General features: G+C 42.5%; 1 long non-coding RNA gene and 1 pseudogene across 1 annotated transcript; one reads left to right on the forward strand and one right to left on the reverse strand.

Annotated features, from left to right (window-relative positions):
- Positions 1–2238: 2238 nt before the first annotated feature.
- Positions 2239–14783, reverse strand: LOC147822371 (uncharacterized). Its single transcript, XR_015445743.1, has 3 exons — positions 14523–14783; positions 13222–14222; positions 2239–9338 (listed from the first exon to the last, which is right to left on the reverse strand). It is a non-coding gene; the product is annotated as an uncharacterized LOC147822371 (long non-coding RNA).
- Positions 14784–15794: 1011 nt separating this feature from the next.
- On the forward strand, positions 15795–16863 carry LOC101699967 (ras-related protein Ral-B pseudogene; annotated as a pseudogene).
- Positions 16864–21085: the final 4222 nt, after the last annotated feature.

Consider the following 21085-nt stretch of genomic DNA (forward strand, 5'->3'; position numbering starts at 1 on the left):
CTAGTTGTGTCATTTTATTGCCAGACTATTTTGGTTTAGACTTCTGTTGCAAAGTCTAATGGACAGATGAAGAGTAGGCATATATGCCCTTGTTCCCCACTTTAGGGAGAAAGCATTGTATCTTCTCCATTCATAGAAGGAGTTTTTGTTGGGAGTATGGAGTACATGTCTTTGATCTGTTGAGAAGGTTCTGTTCTACTCCTAGTCTCCTGATAGCTTTTACCATGAACAGCTGTAGAATTTAGTCCAATACTCTTTCTCCAACTAGTGACAGGATCATATGACTTTCTCCTTTCCTCTGTTAAAATGATGACTTTTGGGGGTGGATCTTCCAATGCTGAACCAACACTGCCATCCCTATAATAAAACCACTTTCTACATACTGACAGATCTGACTTCTAAGAGTTTGTTTTGTTAAACAAATTTCTATCTATGTTCATACATTTTTCTTCTATTATCTTTATCCAGTTTTAGGATTAGCACAATGTTGATTTCCTAAAATGAGGGGAGAAGTGTTCCTTCTTTTTTCTGCTTTAAATATTTGATATAATTTATCAGTTAAAATGTTTATGAGCCTGCTGTTGTCATATAGGTAGGTTTTCAAGCTAGGAATATACTTTCTTTAATAGGTGCTATTCAAATTTTATATTTCCTCCAGAGTTAGTTTCATTAATTTGTCTTCTAAGTTACTTCTTAGAAGTTGTCAAATTTATTTCAAAAAAGATTTTTGTAATATGCTTTCTATATCCTTTTAAATTCTGTCAAATCTGTGGTAATGTCTCCTAGATCTTAATATTGTAATTTAAAAAATGTATAACTGATATTGTGTAACAGGAAGAAAAGGTCTAAGAGAGCAGGGGAATTGGGAGTGGTAGGGGAAGGGAAAAAAGGGAAAGGAAAAAATATGAGAAGAGGAAAAAAATGGAAACAAGGCCTTTGCAAATAGGGAAGGGTGGAGGGGGTGAAGGGAGGGCAATAGAAGGGGAAAAAAAAATAAGAACCAAGATACTCATGTAATGGTACAAGATCCCAATGATGAATGTAACTGTATTTTATACCTAAAATGTACCAATAAAGTTAATGGGGAAAAAATAAAAAATAAAAACATTAAATGATTTTCAAAAATTGTTAGGTAATATTAATTGGATCTGTCCTGCTTTAGGCATTGTTACTGACGATCTAACAAGTTTGTTTAATACTCTTGAAGGGGATCCAGGTTTAAACAGCCCCAAAAATCGTACTCCAAAAGGTAAAAAACAAACCAAAAAAAGAGTTATAATTGGTAGAACAAGCTTTTAAAAATAAAATGCTAACAAGATTTGATCCAGAATTGGCTATAGGGCTCATGATCCTTCCCACTAAATTATATCCTACTGCAGTTTTGATTCAAGATCAAAAAATTTTAGAATGGATACATTCTAAACATAAATGTTCTTCTCCTCATTCATATGTTTGTATAATTGGTAAATTAATTTTAGGAAGAAAAACCAGAAGCAGACAAATGTTAGAAAAAGAACCAGATAATGTTATTTTACCATTTACCAAAGAACAAAAGGTTATATTAACCCCATATCATATGGCACAACAAAATGGATTATTTGCTGTCTTAGCTCTGTTACAATGGAAGCGGAAGCCTGATGTAGCTATTAATATTGTTGCAGATTCAATGTATGTGGTTAATTTGATTGAACAATTAGAAACTGCTGTTATATGCACCTCTTCATCCATAATACAATTTCTAACTAAAGAAATTCAAGCCTTGATCAGAAAAAGACAACAGCCTATCTATAGTACTCATATAAGGGCACATTCCAATTTGCCTGGACCTTTAAATTTTGGCAATGATCAAGCAGATAGATTGACACATCCTAATAAAAATTTAATTTATTTCAACAATGCTCAACATGAACATGATATTTACATACTAATGCAGGAAGGCTACATCAGAGATATAAAAATCCATACTCCCAAGCCCATAAAATTATTAGATCATGTCCAATTTGTTATCCACTACACTTAAAACAAGGGCCAATGGGAATTAATCCAAGAGGTTTAAAACCACATCAAATTTGGCAGATGGATATTACTCATTATCCTCCATTTGGCAAATTCTGTTATTTACATGTATACATTGATACTTATTCCAAATTCATAATAGGCCTCTGCTCATATAGGAGAATCAACTAAACATTATTGTTCATTTATTAGAATGTTTTTCTATAATGGGAGTTCCTGGACCTATAAAAACAGATAATGGACCTGCGTATACTAGCTTAAAATTTAAAATATTTTTACAAGAATATCATACTGAACATGGCATTACTGGCATTCCTTATAATCCTCAGGGACAGGCACTTGTAGAATGAGCTCATCATATGTTAAAATTACAATTAAATAAAATAAAAAAGGGGGAATGTGGGGAAAAGGAATACAGGAAAAAGGAAATTGCTTCCTTAAGTGAAGAACAAAATGTAACCTATAAGAAATTTATGAAACAATTAATACAAACACCACATCAACTTTTACATATTACTTTATTTACATTAAATTTTTAAAATTTACCACAAGGAGACATTGAATCTCGGCCTGAAAAACATTTTAAAAAATTGACTCAAAATCACTTCAAGCAGTCTGGGTAAAATTAGATCATGATAATTGGACATCAGGACAAATGCTTGCAAAGGGGAAGGGATATGCTTGTGTTTCCACAGATGGCGGAGTGACCCAGGTCTGGCTTCCTGAATGAAAAATTGGATTCCCGAGTCAAGACAATGGCCTGGGCGGTGGGTCTCCAGAAACAGGTAGTGCTTGGACAACCTTTAAGCACTATTTCAGAAAGATTGGAAAAAGAGGTTGTTCAAAAAATTAAAAAGCTCTCTCTTAAACCAAAGAAAAAAAGAAAGAAAAAGTCTCATGCTAAATACCATTCCAAACTCCCTGACTGAGATATGTTAACTAACCTAGTAACAAAGGCTCGAGACTGCATGTCATCTATGGGCCCAGCCTCCCCTGAGCCTAGACGCTCAGTACTTTTCTTCCTTACTATGATATCTCTATCAAATTCATCCACTGCTCAGGTAGGTGTAAGTATGTCGGACTGTGATTATTTAGCCCCTCAAAATGATACTAGTACTATTGTAATTAAAGATCGGATAAATGTAAAACCTATAATATATATTCATGATTCCTTTTGGACTCTCCCTCTCTAGTCTAACAAAATGTTCTTAGATTCAAACAAAAACTTTTATAAAGTCCAAGAAGTAAAAAGGGAAACTGATAGATTATTTTTGTTGGGAATAATAATGTTTGCTATATTGACCCGTAATTCAATATTTATTATGATCATTATTTTTAAGTCATTGTTTTCTGGAACATCAGCAATATTACCCCCAAAACATTTAGATCTTGCTGGTAATGTTTGGATTCAGCTGGCACAATCACTTAATTTGTCTGAGTTTTGTTTAAATGTAGATGTAAATTTACATTCTGTATTAGGGAGTTGTCTCATCCCAGTGTGCACTCCTTTGAGTCTGATACAACCTTATACCCTGTTTAAAGATATCCCAGAAAAAAATCTTACATATGAAGATAGTTACAATTTGGGGACTCCTTCTTATTTTAAACCAAAAAATGCTATTAAGTTTTATACACATCAGATGATTATGTTAAACAACACACAATGTGCTATATATAAAAATTGTACCACAAAATGTCTAAGATTACAAAAGTTAGAAAAAGTGACCTGTTATGAGGAACAAGAAATCATATATAATGATGGTCATATACCTTTACCATCAGGATGGTTTTATACATGTGAAGGAGTAACGTTTAATTATATCCCTGCTTACTTGTCTGAGACTCGGTGCTGCCTAAGTCACTTAGCCATAATATTGCCAGATCAAACTGATTTGATAGTGCCCAAAAGAATTAAACTTTGGTCACCCTATACTGATCCAGGATGTGATGATGATGTAGATGCTCAAGTAACACCTATGATAGCATCTGTGCTTGCGCAGGCTGCCATAGGAATTCATGCAGAAAAGGCAGTACAAAAATTGGCCTGCAAGGTGGTCAAAGGTTTAAATGCTGCCTCATCTGCCTTGGCATTAATTAATCAGGAGTTACAAGAACACCGACAGGCTATACTAGACAGCAGGGCCACAATAGATTACTTACTCTTGTTCCATCATCAAGGATGTGAAAAACTAAAAAATATGTGCTGTTTTAATATGACTGACAATAGCCCAGGGATTCAGGAAAAAATAAAACAATTAGAAGAATTGACAGAGAAAATACATAATGAAAAATTAGGATGGGATTTGTTTCAATGGTTAACTCAATGGTTGCCTAATATGCAATGGTTAAAACAGCTTTTTCTTATAGTCATAATTGTTATCATATGTTTGTTGTTATCGTGCTGTGGCATACAATGCCTACCTTACTGTGTGGGATTGTGCCCCCAAAAAGGAATTACTTATATGCTAAAACAAAAACAGAAACCATCTCTGTTCCCTTTATACAATGATTGATAAATTTAAAGATGATTTTTTTCAATATTATTTCCTCTTTTACTATATTTCTTTCTGTTTTATAAAATTATAGAAGGACCAGACAGCAAATTGAGCCGGCATAAGATGTCTCCCTTCCTGGCCTGTCAAGATACTGTCTCTTGATCTTCTCGATGTTAGAATCAAGAATTTAGCCTACATAAAATAAAAAAGGGGGAATTGTCGGAAATGGTAGAATTCAGCTATCTAGTTGTAAGAATAGATCACAAGAAGTTTGTTAAGTAAGAGAATTAAGTCATTTCTGGGAAATTCCACAAGTCTGTTTGTTAAAAGAGTGCCAGAAAACTTTGAGACCTTGTAAAAGTCTCACAGGAGAAAAACAGGTTTTCCTAGTTTTCTTATTTACCATTTTGTGGGATCAGAGGACCTCCACCCAATGACTCTATGGGTGGTAAGAGAGGTACTCACTATGCACATCTGTGATGTTTATGGTGGGTCAGTGGGCTTGATTTTTGGCTAAAGTCCTCCTGCTCTCTTGATACTATCTGATAAGAAGAGGGCTGCAGTGTGCTCTTTGATGTACGGGATTGGTGAATGGAAACAGGGGACTTGTGAATTCTCCTGTAGTTTTTATGAGTCACTTAACTGGTTATCATCAGAGGTAAAAATCAGAAAGACAATAGCCAGAATAACTAAGCTGCTTTCCTACATGTATTAAAAAAAAAAGCCTTGCTTCTTTCCTTTGTGATTGTGGAATAGTGGCAGAGGAATTAAACTGCTGTTCATCCCCCAGGCTGTCTCCTTTTCTTTCTTTAAAAGTTGGTGCTTTCCGGGGTCTACGGTTTCCCTCTAGAGAAACCAACAACAAACTTGGAGAAATGTTAAAATAATTATGCTATGAAATGTGAGTGCTCATTGTTTCAGAAATATACTAGGCCAAGAGAAAGAAAAATAAAGCTTGGATATTGAGGATTTGCATTTATTTAAAAAATGATTAAATGTAAATGTGAAATGAGGCACACTTTAAAGCAAATGCATCCTCTTTCTGTGTGTCCATGTGAAGCTTACCGAAATCCAGAATTTATCTGAATACAAAGGAAAATCTTCTCCACTGCCAAGGCAGAAATTCAGATTAAGAAGTTGAAAATAAAATGGATAAGAGGAGAACATAAATTTCAAAATGGTGAAATTTGAACAAGACAGAATAATAAATATAATCAAAATCTGTATCTCTGAAAATATCTACTAACTAGATCAAACCCTGGGCCGGGGATTTAGCTCAGTGGTTCTGCTGCTTGCTCTGCAAATGCAAGGACCCAAGTTCAATCCCTGGTACCAAAAAAAACAAAAACCAAAAATGAAACCCTGATTTGGACAGCAAAATAATACAATGAGAAAAAACCCTTTTAAAAATTGTTAAGAATACTAAATGGACATTTATTAAGAGTATTTTGTGACAATAAAATAGAATTGTAGGAAAAATGTAGTACCCTAGAAACATATACACATATATATGTGCATTACCCAGAGTGAATTCAAATAGACCAGTTGTGTTAAAATTCATAGTGGAGACAATGACCTGCTAGGCATCATCTTTAGGGAAGCAGGGGACAATGACCAGCAGACCTCGAGACACCCATGGCTTATCTGACTGTGAGATTCTTGGGATGTCATCTCAAGTTTGTCATTTGCTTTCCCCTACCTTACAGGCATCATTAGGATAAAGGAGTGGCTGTGAGTGGAGGAATGAGGGGCTGGAGCCTCTGTCTGAGCCCAGGAGAGAGGGGACGCCTCCTTTGTGCTCCTGACCCTTCAGAGAGCCTCAGAACAGCAGGGAGTCAGCAGTGCAGCCTGGAGGAAGCCCCAGACCCTGTGAGGCACCAGGCATCCTGGTCACATGTACTGGGAGATGAGGGTCTGTGCAGCCAGAATATCATGGAGCAGAGTGGATGGGCCAGGAACCCAAGCCCTAAGTTGGGGCACCGCCTATGGCTGACCTACCAGGCCTTGTTCCTGGAGCTGGACCCACTACTTCTTTCTCGCTTACTGGGGGGTGAAGGAGGATGAACTGCAAAGAGTCACAGTCAGCTTAACGAGTGGGCATCCAGGGGGCTCATGCCTCTTAGGAGGCAGAGGAGTCCCCGCATCTGGCTCATGTTGCTTTTATTCACCCAAACACAGGTATGAGCAATCAAAGTAGCACAAGAGTCACCTGCTTTCCAATACCCATTATACCTGCTCTGGTAAAGAACTTAAACTCAGCTGTCTTAACTCTTCTCTAGAACCTGCAGTGTGCAGTCACCCCTGAGCTCAGGCTTTCTCCTTTGTGCTCACAGAGGAAGCCAGTTAGGCCTCAGCTCTCCTCTGGTCTCCGGAGCAGAGGAGCAAGATGGCCTCTGAAACACTGTCCTTATCTCTGTAAGACCATGGGCCTTACCAAACGCTCCAAGGAGCTGACTACAGCAAAGATCACCCAGGAGGGAGCACACTGGACAAGTTGTGAAAGTAAAACAGACCTTTATTAGTCTGGCCAGATGGCACCCTCCAAGCAATGATCTTAGAGAGGTGGCTGGCTCAGAGCCTGAGGTCCTTTTATAGGAGATGCTAGAGGGAAGTTGGCAAGCAGAAATACAGGAGCAAAACACAGAAGGAATTTTTACAGGTTGTTCTTAAGATAACATGTTCTGTTATCAAGTTGGGTAAGCATGATGGAACACTGTGGACTCAACAGACCTTCCTGGTGCAACAAGTACATTCCTGGAACTCGATGTCCCCCTGGTGATCCATAACAGAAGCAGACAAGTTGGGGCCCTATTACAAAATGGAGTAACTGGTGTTCAGTCTCACATTCCCCACTGATTTTTTCCATGGCTGTGTAATCTTACACAGCATTATCTTGATATTTTTGTCTCCATCTCTGCCCTTCCTCGTCTAGCTCACTTAAAGGATGATATTTGGCCTGTTAATTCAGAATCATTAGGTGAACAGATCCTATCCAGGCCCTTACATAGGCCATAAGCTTATTAATAATGCATGGGCTGAAAGTCAAAGCTAGTAACAAGATTAACAGGGGTCCAGCAAGGACAGAAAAAAGGGTAGTCATCCAGGGAGACCAGTTAAACATTGACTGGAACCATCCCTCCTGTTTTTTCAATCTATTATAATTTTCTTGTAGGAGTTTATTTATGGTGGCCAGGGTTTCTCTTATTATTCCAGATTTAGTAGCATAATAGCAACATTGCTCTCCTAGGGCTGTACATAGCCCTCCCTCTTTCATAAACCTGAGGTCGAGTCCTCGGCAATTTTGAAGGACCATCTCAGCCAGAGAATCAACCTGTTTTTCCAAATGAGACACTGACTTGGTAAGTAGGCCTAAGTCTATTTTTACCTGTTGAGCAAGGGTCTTGAAAGTGGAGTCTTGCAGTCCTATTGCAGTTGCGCCAAGAGCTGCTGATCCCACAATGCCTGCTGCAGTTAACACAGGAATCAATGCTGGGTGGCGCTTCTCTCGGGTTTATGTTCTCTTAGCTAGGTATTCCCAACCCTGGTCTTCTCCATATATAGTGACTTGGGGTAAAATGTGGACCATTACGCATACATTAAGTTCCTGATTGAGGACTGTCATGGACAAACAAGGAGTTACTGTCCAGATAAGAAGATGTAACACTTGGAATTTTTAACACATAACCCTTTTCCTTTTATATCCCCAATTGACAACCTCAGTTGTTTTCAATCACACTCATTCTGGTCAGCTTCTGAGAAGGTGCTGTTTACTGTCAACCCTACATAATACGGGGGATGTGGACTCAAACACAGCCAACACCTTTGGGTAAGATTGGAGCTAGACACATTCAACAGGGTGTACATGCCATCCAGGGTTTTTAGGTATGGTTGAATTGGAGATTCAGGAGTAGCTAATGACACATTATAGGTTTCTTTTGTCTTTTTTTTCCTTGGGGGCCTGAGACCCTATAGATGTTGCCTACCATTTTAGGCAGTACTATTACTGGGCTATGCTGGATGAAGAGGTCAGTCATGGGGTCCTTTCCCCCCACATAGAGTGCCACCATCCAGGATTTTCCTTTTTCCCAATCTTTATATGGATTTTGTCATTGTTTTAAGGTTAGCTTGATGGGATTACATTTTCCTTTGGAACATAAACCACTTGGTGTTTGTTGTTCTAAGGCCAAATACACATCATTTTTCCATGGGACAATAGATTCGCAACCCCAATGATAACAGTGGTTTCCTGTTCCCCCATTGCACCTTTTATTTTTTCCTATGGGGCAGGCATAAATATCTATGTCTTAGAGGTTTTTTCCAACTTATCATCTGTCCCACACCTCCCTCCATGGCCCCCTTTACCCGTCTTTCCAGATGAAACTTTACCCTTTGAACCAGCCCCCCCACACACCACTAATGATTGAAAGCCCCAGAGCACACAGGTCTATAATAAAATGGGGCTATCAGTAGTAATGGTGGCAATGTGAGCTCCCGCTAAGGCATTTTTTAGGGACCAAGTCCAGTTCTGGGGAGTGTGGCTGGACACCACCAGCTGGCATCCAGATCCCTGTTCCATTGGGGCTGGTAAGAACAGTACCCCCAAGAAACCCCATATTGTCCAAACTAGTCTTTGATTGATCTTATCTTGAGGGGGTCCTTTGTGTTCTGGTCAATCTGCCATGTTGACATCGCTTCCTCCGGGGTGCCACCTTTAAATGGCTGTGGTGGATCCAGGCAGAGTGTCCAGCTACCTTCACTGCTGAGGGAGACACCAGAACAATGGGAAATGGTCCCTTCCAGCAGGGTTCTAGGGTCTTGGAGTCAAACCTGTGAATGAAAACCAAATCTCTCGGCTTATAGGGTAAGGGTTGCAAAGGTTTTTCACTAGGACTAGGCATAGTTTTTCTCCATTTGTCATGTAGCTCTGATTGAAGCTGATGGACTGCTTTTAGGGACTTAAGGAGTTGGAGGTGGGAAAGTTTTTCCTTCAACTCCAAATCAACCAGAGGGACGATCGGGGGAGATCACCCATAAATGATCTGGTAGGGTGACAGATTTAGGGGCAGCTTAGGGATACACTGGGTATGAAGGAGGGCAAAGGGGAGAAGTTCTACCCAACCTTGTTCAGTCTCCAGGCATAATTTAGTTAGTACCTCTTTTAAGGTTCAATTTGCTCTTTCTACTTGTCCTGAACTCTGAGGCCTATAGGCACAATGCAAATTCCATTTTATCCCTAAACCTTTACTGATGAATTGAGATAATTTAGCCGTAAAGCCTGGGCCATTGTCAGACCCCAGGGCTAAGGGCAAGACAAAACAAGGAATTATTTCTGTCAAGAGCCTTTTGACAGTTACCTCGGCTGTCTCTCTCTTAGTAGGAAAGGCTTCTATCCATCCTGAAAAAGTATCTACAAAGACTAATAAGTACTTGAACCCATACATGCTGGGTTTCATTTTGGGAAAATCCAATTCCCAATGTTCTCCTGGAGTTAATCCTCTATGTCGGACCCCGGGAGGTCCGGTCACCTGGTTTGCGTTTACCTTGATACAGGTGGGGCATCGTCTCACTAGGTCTTCGGCCTTTTGTGCCATTCCCTTGCTGACAAAATGGGGTTGCAGAGTGGCCATCATTCTTTTCTCACCAAGGTGGTGGACCCATGCAGTTCTTGTAGCAGCGTGTCTGCTACAGCAGCTGGGAGCACCACCTTTCCGTCCTTGGTCGTCCACCATCCATGATTACCTTGGGTCCACCACTTTTTGGTCATTTCCACCGTTTCTTCATCTGTGTACTCTGGTTTCTCTGGCAGCACTGGTGCGGGGAGCAGAACCATCTGTTTTCCCACAGATTTTTGGGCAGCCTGTTTCGCTGCCAGATCAGCTGCATTATTACCAATCACCCCAGGGCTAGCCCCCTTTTGATGCCCATGGACATGGATGATAGCAACCCCTCGGGGCAGCCAAATGGCTTGTAACAATGTCAATATCTGTTGTATTTTTAATTGTCTTTCCTTCAGTGGTCAGTAGCCCTCTGTTTTGATAAATCTCCCCATGCACATGGGCAGTGGCAAAAGCATAATGGCTGTCAGTGAAAATATTTATCCTTTTACCTTTACCTACTTTCAGAGCCTTGGTCGAAGCAATCAACTCAGCCTTTTGTGCTGATGTCCTTTGGGGCAGCACTTGTTCCCATTCGACCTGTTGGTCCTGGTTGACCACTGCTGTCCTGGCATATCACACTCCATCATGGACGAAGCTGCACCCATCAGTATACAATGTGACCTCCACCTGGGGGAGGGCCTGGTCCATTAAATCTGGATGCCTTCCCCATAAATTTTCAAGCTTCTCAAGGCAATCATGGATGGGCGTTTGTTCATCTGACTCTGAGAGTAAGGTAGCCGGGTTCAGGCTAGCGGTGGTGGCAAACTTGATGTGCAGCTGCTCAATAGGAGTCCTTGGTATTGCAACAATCTGGCATTGGATAGCCACTTGCCAGGGGAGCTGTTTGATAAGGGCTCAATGGCATGGGGAGTGACTAAAGTCAAATCCTGTCCAAATGTCAGTTTGTCAGCCTCTCGGGTTAGAACAGCTGCTGCTGCTACAGTCCTTAGACAGGTGGGCCACCCTCGGGCCACTGGGTTTAGCTTTTATGAGAGGTACGCCACCAGCCACTTCCATGGTCCCAAAGACTGAGTTATCACTCCCTTAGCTACCCCATTCTTCTCTGCTATATATAGAGTGAAGGGCTTGGTTATATCTGGCAATGCCAGGGTTGGTGCCAATGCAAGCATAGTTTTAAGCAGTTGGAATGCCTGCTGGCAAGCCTCAGTCCATTTGAGGGGCATATCTCCCCCTGCAGTGGCTTCATGCAAGGGTTTGGCAGTTTCAGTAAAGCCAGAGATCCAAATTCTGCAATACGCAATCACCCCTAGGAATTCACACACCTGTTTCTTTGAGCTTGGTTCTGGAATCTGGAGAATTGCTGATACCCGTGATTCTGCCAGCCTCCTCTTCCCTTCCTCAAGAATATAGCCCAAGTAGGTTACTTTGGTCTGGCAAAGCTGAGCTTTTTTCCAGGACACTCAATATCCCAGGTCTTGGAGAACTTCCAAGAGGCCTTCGGTGGCCACAAGACATTCTTCATTGGTTGAAGTTGCCACTAGGAAATCATCTACATATTAAAGAATAGTTGCAAGGGGAAAAACTCTCCTTACCACTCATAAATCTTTGCGGAGAGCTTCCCCAAACAGAATGGGGGAGTTCTTGAATCCCTGTGGCAGCTGGGTCCATGTCAGCTGTCCAGTAGTCCCAGTGTCTGGGTCTGTCCATTCGAAGGCAAAGAGGGGTTGGCTCACTGGTGCCAGAGGTATGCTGAAAAATGCATCTTTGAGGTCTAGTACTGAATACCACACATGGGCAGGAGGGATGAGACTCAGCAGAGTATAGGGGTTTGGTACTGTTGGTTGGATGGTCCCCACCTAGCTGTTCACCTCCCGCAAATCCTGTACCAGTCTGAAGTCTGAGGTGCCAGGCTTCCTCACAGGAAGCAGGGGTGTATTCCAGGCTGACTGGCAAGGGACCAAGATGCCGGCCTCTTGGAGTCAGTGGATGTGCTTAGAGATTCCCACCTTGGTCTCCAGCCAGAGGGGGTATTGTTGCACCTGAATGGGTGCAGCAGAAGCCAGCAAATGGACCACCACTGGGGCATGGTGGTTGGCCAGCCCAGGTGGATTGGTTTCAGCCCATACCCTGGGAAACTTTTTCTGAAAGTAGTCCCATTTTTGTTCGGGGTCTCTGCACCCTCCTTTAGCAATCTAAATTCATCTTCTAGGGGAACCGTCACCATAATGGTGGAGGGTGGCTTAAGTTCGAAGGACCCTCTTTCAGGCTCAAAGAAAATAATAGCCCCCAACTTTTGTAGCAAGTCTCTTCCCAGCAATGGGTATGGGAACTCAGGGATAGCTAAGAAGGAATGGGAGAAGGTGACTTTTTCTAGATTCACAGTCCATCTAGTGGTCCAAGGGTAGGAGGCTGCTTTTCCAGTGGCTCCAGTAATGGAGGTTTTTGAGGAAGTGAGGAGTCCAAGGGGGGTCTTCAAGACAGAGTGGGCTGCACCAGTGTCCACAAGGAACTGAACATCTGTTCCCTCTATCTCCAAAGTCACCATAGGCTCACTAGGGTTGAGCAGCCATGAGCCTTGGCCCGATCAATCTTCTTCATCTACTAAGAGGATTCCACCTTTTTTCCTTTTGGGCCTCCTTTTTTCTTTTTCTTTTTAGCTTTTCACAGTCCTTTTAGAAATGGGCCTTTTCCTTACAATAGGCACATTGATCTTTCTCTAATAGGGGTCAAATCTTTCCCTTGTTCCCTCCCTTATTTCCGGGTCTTTCTTTCTGGACAAATCCTCCATTGGCCAAGGCGGCTATGGTCACTTTTCCCAGCCTCTTGGCCATCCTCTCTTCTGGGGGATCTCTGTTGTTAAATGCCTTCATGGCTACACTCATCAACTTTTCTCTATTCTCTCACTCAAATCCCTCTAGTCTTTGCAGCTTCTTTCTAATGTCTGGGGCCGAATGGGTAACAAATGCCAAATTTATTGCCTGCTGATTTGCAGGGGCGTCTGGATCGATTGGAGTATATGTACGGTATGCTTCCAACAGATGCTCCAAAAGGGCAGAAGGGGATTCCTCTGATCCTTGAAAGACCTCACTTACCTTGCTCAAATTGGTAGGCTTCTGAGCGGCTCCCCTCAGGCCAGCCAGGAGATGCTGGCGATAGTTCTGGAGAGCTTCTCTCCTGCCCGAGGTATTAGTTTGCCAGCAGGGTCGGGTGGATGGGAGTTGTGCTTCAAGACGGGCTCGCTGTTGGTCATCTAGGGGGGCTTCAGGTCCACCTAGTACCGACCTCACAGCTTATCCCTGGATCCTTTACCTCTCCTCTGAGGTAAAAAGGGCCTGGAGGAGTTGTTGGCAATCATACCAAGTAGGATCATGGGCATGGAAGATAGACTCTAGGAGGGATATTAGGGTTTGAGGCTTCTCTCAGAAGGGAGGATTTTGATGTTTCCAATTATGTAAGTCACTGGTAGTGAAAGGGATATAAACATAGTGACCTTGTTCTGGCTCCCGAAGGGGCAAGAGAGGGGCCGAACAAGTTTCCCCAGTGGGGACCTCGCAAGGTTCATACACAGCCCCATCTTGCATGTGTGGAGGAGAAGTCACAGAGTCTGGGGACTGGGGCCCCTCAGGGAGAGGATACAGGGGAGTAGGAGCCAAATGTTGAACAGATGGAGGAAGGGAAGGATTTCAGGGTCTAGAGCAGGAGACATCTGAGGGGGTGGAGGATTCCACATAGGGTGGAGGCCCTCCCAAGGGGTCTAGGGGGTCAGGTTCCTGTGAGAGTACCGGCTTGGGAGCCTGGGTCTTAAGTACCTGTGGTCCTTTTGGGGCAGTGACTAAAATGCAAGTGTCTGTTTGAAGGGAACAGTGCTGCAGCCAAGCTGGAGGTTCCTTACAAGCCCGAACCCAGATGCCTATGTAGGGAAATTGGTCTGGGTGGCCAGGGCAACTGGTGATCTTGCCCCAAACCACCTGGCAAATACTGAGGTCTAAAGTCCCTTTGGCTGGCTATCCCACCCTGAAGGCTGGCCATTCCAGTTGGCACAGGGAGTGGAGTCTTTTGGGAGAAAATTTTACCCCTTATTCATCTTCTTGTTCTGGGGAAAAAGCCAATTTAAAATTAGTGAGAAAGTAGTCAAGCGGAGTGGACCCAGTAGAACAAGTTCCTCCCATTACTTTGCTCCTGATAGGATTGGAAAGGAAAAAAAATGTAAAATCAGACACACAACAAACAAAACACTAACATACAAAAGACAAGATGAATGGGCCCCATGAAAAAATGAAACTAAATCTTCCCTTGTTCCTCATCAGGAACCTCAGGGTCAGGGGAGGCTTCCCAGCTCATCAGCCACCTCACTTCTGACTTAACAAATGGTTGCAACTGGCTGAAAGCTTACCTCCAGAGGTTTTCTGAGGTCTGTGCCTGAGAGTCTCCTGCTGGATCCCACCACGAAGTCTCGGCCAAACCAGGGGTTGCTACCCGGGGATCTCACTGGGGCCTCCAGAATGCAAGACTGTGGGCCTCACCAAACACTCCAAGGAGCTGACTACAGCAAAGATCACCCAGGAGGGAGCACACTGGACAAGTTGTGAAAGTAAAACAGACCTTTATTAGTCTGGCCAGACGGCACCCTCCAAGTAATGAGCTTAGAGAGGCAGCCGGCTCAGAGCCTGAGGTCCTTTTATAGGAGATGCTAGAGGGAAGTTGGCAAGCAGAAATACAGGAGCAAAACACAGAAGGATTTTTTACAGGTTGTTCTTAAGATAACATGTTCTGTTATGAAGTTGGGTAAGCATGACGGAACACTGTGCACTCAACAGACCTTCCTGGTGCAACAACAAGTACATTCCTGCAACTCAGTGTCCCCCTGGTGATCCATAACAGAAGCAGACAAGTTGGGGCCCTATTACAAAATGGAGTAACTGGTGTTCAGTCTCACAATCTCCATCAGAAATGTCAGCTTCAGTAATCTTCCTGATCATATATAAATGTGGAGATGGATGTCCCCATTTACTTTGGCACATCTATCCTTCTAATAAAGGTCCTGCAGGACAGAATTCATGGGCTACTCTTCCTGATTAAGGCCAACCAGGCATCTGTCTCTGGCAAAGAGAGAACAAAGTTAATTATTGTTGTGCCAACAAATAGACAGTGAGTTAAAAGTTTGAACGCCAAGCTTTTATTTCGCCAGCCAGGGTCCAATCTCAAGGACGCAGCCCCAGAGAAGGAGCCCAGACTTCTTTCAGCTGCAGTTTTTAAGCAGTTTCAGAACCAGGAAGTCCTCTCTCCTCTCCCCCCTCCCCTCTGGGTGGTTGACAGGCGCAGTCACAGAAGCAGAACGGCCCTTACAGGAACGGCACATTTTGCAGTTTTTCTCGGAACACTTATCTTGACAACAACACTTATCTTGATAAACTACCTGGGGATTCAGGCAGAGGTCAGTGCCATGCATAAATGGAGATTTTACTGAAAATGGAGGCACAGAGGCTAACGTGACTCAGGCCTCACGTTATGACCTTGGGAAAGTGTTTCTCAGCCCAATTTATTAAACAGCAATGAACACCTACATTGCAGAATCGGAACTGAAAACCATACAACTTCTAACACTTGGCAAGAATTCAACAGATGACAGAAACTTAGCATTTCCTGTGATGCTTACCTAGTAAATCATTAAGACTGAAATTGCCAAGGGGTCTGGCCCAGGAGGGGGCGGGACGCGCTTAAGAGTGGAGGGCCAGTGCAGACTGGTGAGGCAGCAAGGTCGCATGGGAGGGGTCCCAGCTCTCCACCTGGGTCTTCTGTCTGTGCGTCACCACCTCAGAAAACAGGCAGGATGGCTGCAAACAAGAGCAAGGGCCAGAGCAGCTTGGCCCTGCACAAAGTGATCATGGTCGGCAGTGGAGTGTCGGCAAGTTGGCCCTGGTGCTTCAGTTCATGTGTGACGAGTTTGTAGAAGACTATGAACCTACCGAAGCTGACAGTTACAGAAAGAAAGTGGTTCTTGATGGCAAAGAAGTCCAGATCGATATTCTGGACACAGCTGGACAAGAAGACTATGCCGCCATTCGAGACAACTACTTCTGGAGTGGGGAAGGATTTCTGGTTGTGTTTTCAATCACAGAACACGAATCCTTCACAGCGACTGCTGAGTTCAGGGAACAGATCCTCCGAGTGAAGGCTGAAGAGGATAAAATTCCATTGCAGGTCGTGGGAAACAAGTCTGACTTGGAGGAGCGGAGGCAGGTACCCGTCGAGGAGCCCAGGAGCAAAGCAGAAGAGAGGGGCGTGCAGTATGTGGCGACATCAGCCAACATGAGGACCAATGTGGACAAGGAGTTCTTCGACCTTATGAGAGAAATCAGGGCAAAGAAGATGTCAGAAAACAAAGACAAGAATGGCAAGAAAAGCAACAAGAATAAGGAAAGCTTAAAGAAAGACGCTGCCTGCTGTGAAGACCAAGCTGGTGGTGGGGCCCATTGCTCGGAGGACATGGGGCTGGGCCAGGAGCTGGGGCTGTGCTTGACCTCTAGTTGTACTTCCTGCTCTCCCCAACCTGTTCACCCGCACTTCTGTACATGGTGAAAGCACTTGTGAATCAGTGGCTGGCAGAAGAAATAAGCCCTTGTCCATGCAGTGGACTGGCTGCTTTGTCAGGACCCTCCTCGGAGCTTCTGCTCTCCTTCCCTCTTTCCCTCCCTCCAGACAGTGTAGGTATACAGTGCTGTAGGCAGGAGACAATCAAGGATTTTTTTTAAAGTACTGTAATAATACCTTATTTTTCTCTAGTTTTATAACTTTGCCATCTTTTGTTTTGAAATAAAGTTGTCTGTTTAGTAGGTTTTTGAAGAGGACTCTCTGACCCTTTATTGATTTAACAATAGCACTCAGAAAAAAATCCAGCAAATTCTAGTGACACTTGACAAGTCCCAAAACTTTTTAGATAAGTTTCTTGGCAGTTCCCGGAGAATCTGAAGCATAGCTAGGAAAATGAACTTGAATTAGCCCAAATAGATCAACACCAGAATCTAGTTGTAAGTTATTCTCTTCATATTTAGATATTGGCCAGTTACAGTCTGCATTGGCCCTTTTCCTCCTCAGTCTCCTGATGTTGTGTAGGAAATGATTTCAGGGTGGTGGGCTAAGTGAAGACACGAGCAGAGTATACTTTATAGATGACACACTGTTGCAATCAGATCCTTGTCAACCCCTTTGGTGAGCACTCTCCTACCTGCTGACTGCCCGGCGCAGCTCCTCCTCACCTATCCTTAGCCCTGACCTGATCTACAGAACTGCTTGCAGAGGTCCAGTGAGCTGCCCCTTCTTTTGTTCAGTGTCAGATGAATCTTCTGAAAAATGTGATGACTTAAAATTGTGTCCTAAAATCATGAAGCCAGAGCCTGTGCCCAACCTGCTACCTCTCATAGAATTGCTCAGTAATTCTAAATTTACAATTAGAAGAAGTGGGGAAAGATAAAACCATTGCCCCTTTACCGCTAAGAATTGGCTGCTGTTTCTAATGTGATTCTCTTCTGAGATAGTTGTGTAGTTAGTCAGAAAAAGATTTGTATTGAGGAGAGACCACTCATTCTTCTTACTGTATCAGTATTCTAAACTCAGCAATCAGAAGTGTTCTCATCAGGAAAGGATTACTGTGACCAAAGCCTGGTGGGCAGCACATTTCCCCCATTTTTCAGAAGTGAACATTACATGTTTAGGTGCCAAAAGTGAATTGGGGTGGGGAGAGTAGGAACCTGTAGAATTTATGGTTATTACAAAGACTGTGGAAATTATGGTGTGACTCCTGGAAACCAATCTTGCATCACCTCCCAAAGAATCATGGGCCTTTTTGAATAAAAAAAAGCAAACACACACACACACATGCACGCACACACACACACACACACACACACACAAAGACTGAAATTGCTTAGGTATCAGTTTCTCTATCAAAACATTTTTGGGATGTTTTTACATTATTTAAAATAGTTCAGCATTTCTTTATAATTTTTGACCAAAGATAAATCTTTTAGATGGTGTTTTACTATGATCTTGGCTCATGAGATGTTATTTTATTCAAAAGATTAAAATTAAAATTTTCCCTTGAAATAGGGAACAAATAGCATTATTAAAAAGTTTGAGTCACTTTCACATCTATTATATAGTGTAAGTTTTAAAGAAAGGTATTTAATTTATATCAATATATACATTTAACATTTTCAGCTCTCCCTCCCATGGATTGAACCCAGGGCCTTCACACAGAGCTACATCCCCAGCCTTTTTTATTATTTACTTTGAGACAGATTGTCACTAAGTTGCCCAGGTAGGCCTCAAACTTGTGATCCCCCTGATTCAGCCTCCCAGAGTGCTGGGAGTACAGGCACACACCACTGTGCCATACCTGGGATTTTACTTCTTATACTTTAGTGGATTGAACTGCTTTCAAAGATATGAACACATTCCATATCAAAGCTTGGTGCCCTGTGGCTGAAGATGTAGCTCAGTGGTAGAACAACTGCTAAGCATGTGTGAGGCCCTGAGTTGACCCTGCTGCAAGAAGAAAGAGAAAAGACAGGAGGAGTTGTCATGCTGAAACTGCAGCAGTAACAACATCAGAGTGTTTGTCAGTGGGGAGGTGTGGTGCCACTCTTCCTCCTGCCTTTCTGGGAAAGACCCTGGATGGCTATGGTGCTCCTCCATCTGCACTCTGGTAGCCCTGTGCTGTGCCTGCCTTCAGGGTAGGATCCCTGGAAGGGGTCCTAGTGTGGAGTTCAGCCCCTCTGTATTTGTGGTCCAGCATGCCTAGTTACAGTTAGCACTACTCCAAACTAACACGGCTTCTGGAAAGCTCTTCAGTAGCATTTTACTCCATCCAATCAGTTGTTATTCTAATGTGCTCAAAGAGAAGGTTATATGTTCACTTGAATTAACAAACAAAAGTCTCAACAGCCTTAACACCTTTGATAACCATCAAGTATTTTATAATCTTCCAAAAGAATTGGAACTGAGAATTTCCTGGCCGGGCATGGTAGCACATGCCTGTAATCCTAGCACTTGGGAGGCCAAGGCATGAGGATTGCTGTGAGTTTGGGGCCAGCCTGGCTTACATAGTGAGTTCAAGCCCAACCAGCATTACAATGAGACCCTGTCTCAAAAAATCTAAACAACAACAAAAAAGAATTTTCTTCCACACTTCAGAAGCCTGAACAAGTTTGCGAGAAGTGCCGTGAAACTGGTTTTGGTATAGTTGTATATGGGTGTAGGTCTATTGTGATGCTCAGGGAGGCTGAGGCAGGAAGGTCGAAAGTGTGAGCCTCACCCAGACAATTTAGTGACTCAGCAAGTTGTTGTCCAATACTACAAAAATAAAATAAAACAGAACTGGGGAAATAGCTCAGTACAAAAGTCTGGGTTCAATCCCCGGGACCACCACCAAAGAAACAAGTGTCACGATAAACACTTGAGATTCAAGATTCTGTTTCTGATAAAACTTATGAATCAGGATCTATTTGTGCCCTCAGTCCTAGCAGAAAGAGATGACAATTTCTAAAGTTCTAAATATGTGTGTATGATTTCATTGTCAGAGTCAGCTCAAATAGTAGTGACAGCAACTGGGAAGAGGAGCAAAAGAGTGCAAAAACAAATGTAGTAATAATTTTAGAATTAGTGTGCTGCTTCCTGCCCCTAGGCCTGTAGAATCTTATTAATGTGTTATTTAAATTAGTTCACAAGAGTAGATATACAAATTGTTACATTTTATGCCAATTATAGTTTTTTAAAACACCTGTTATTGTAGTACCTGGTAAAGAGTAGCCAACAAGCAAAACAGAATAATTTACAAATATTATGTATGAAGACCACTACAGAAGTAAACTTCTGAATATGCTATTTCAACAAACGCCCTGGTGTGGCTGTTTCCCAACGACTCTGCTTACATTTCATAATTGCAGTGACTCCGTGGAGGATTTCACTGGAACATGCTACATTTCAAATTCCCTTTTAGTTTTCCCCCAAAAGGAAAAAAAATCAATACACTTGCTACATTTTAGATCCTAATAATTAGGAAAAAAGTCTTAGACTTTGCTTTTCTCCTTTATAATTAGGAGAAATGATGGAGATACTAGATTTGGCAGTTTAGAAAAAGCATATTGAATAGGGGTCTTTTTAAAAAAAAAATAAAAAGGGACATATTTGAACACGTTGATGCTAAGATCACTTCACTCCCTTTTCTAAGGTGGACTTATTAGGCCAACCCAGATAGTTTATTTTAGGAGAGTCTGTTTGGTTTTCATGTGCCATTTAAAGAATCTATTTCATATTTCTGGTCGGCCATATCTGAGGAAATTTCCTAAGAAATGGAGCAATTCTGTTCCGTGGCTCAGTGAAACTGGCGTGTGGCGACAAGAACCACCTGCGGCCTCATAAAGCCGCTTAAGGATGGCGGGCTCTGCCTGCAACCAAGACCGTGGCGTGACCCTGAGGCGGGAGTGAATAAGGTTCAGGAGGGTTAGCTGAGTGTCAGAGCTGCCGTGAGATGACAGCAAAACGAGGATCAAGACTGACTGTGCCTTTGCTGCAGACCGAGGAAAGATAGCAAAGCACTGTTTTGTGACATCTTCTTTTAATCAACCGATAAGATCGTGTAACGCTCATGGATTGATTGCAGCCTGAAGATAATTAAGTTTCATTTTATTGGATCATTTGAGCTAGAAAATGAGATAGTGGATTCAGAAACTACCATCTGCATTGTGAATAAAAATTCCCTAAATCTCAAGTCTAAGTTTGTCATTTCTTTTGAAAGATGAAGTTTCAAATATACCTTCGTAGATCTGGCCTGCCGAACTATTTAAGAATACCACATTGCCCGGTTTAACCACCACTCATATATCCATTTTAAGCCACCCATTAAATTATAAAATGATTAATTGTAGCTAGTTATTTTGTACACAAGAAAATGTTTAG

The sequence above is a fragment of the Heterocephalus glaber genome, unplaced genomic scaffold, assembly GCF_053883595.1.
Source record: "Heterocephalus glaber isolate CG9 unplaced genomic scaffold, H.glaber_assembly_v1.0 deba00001648, whole genome shotgun sequence".
Lineage (NCBI taxonomy): Eukaryota > Metazoa > Chordata > Mammalia > Rodentia > Bathyergidae > Heterocephalus > Heterocephalus glaber.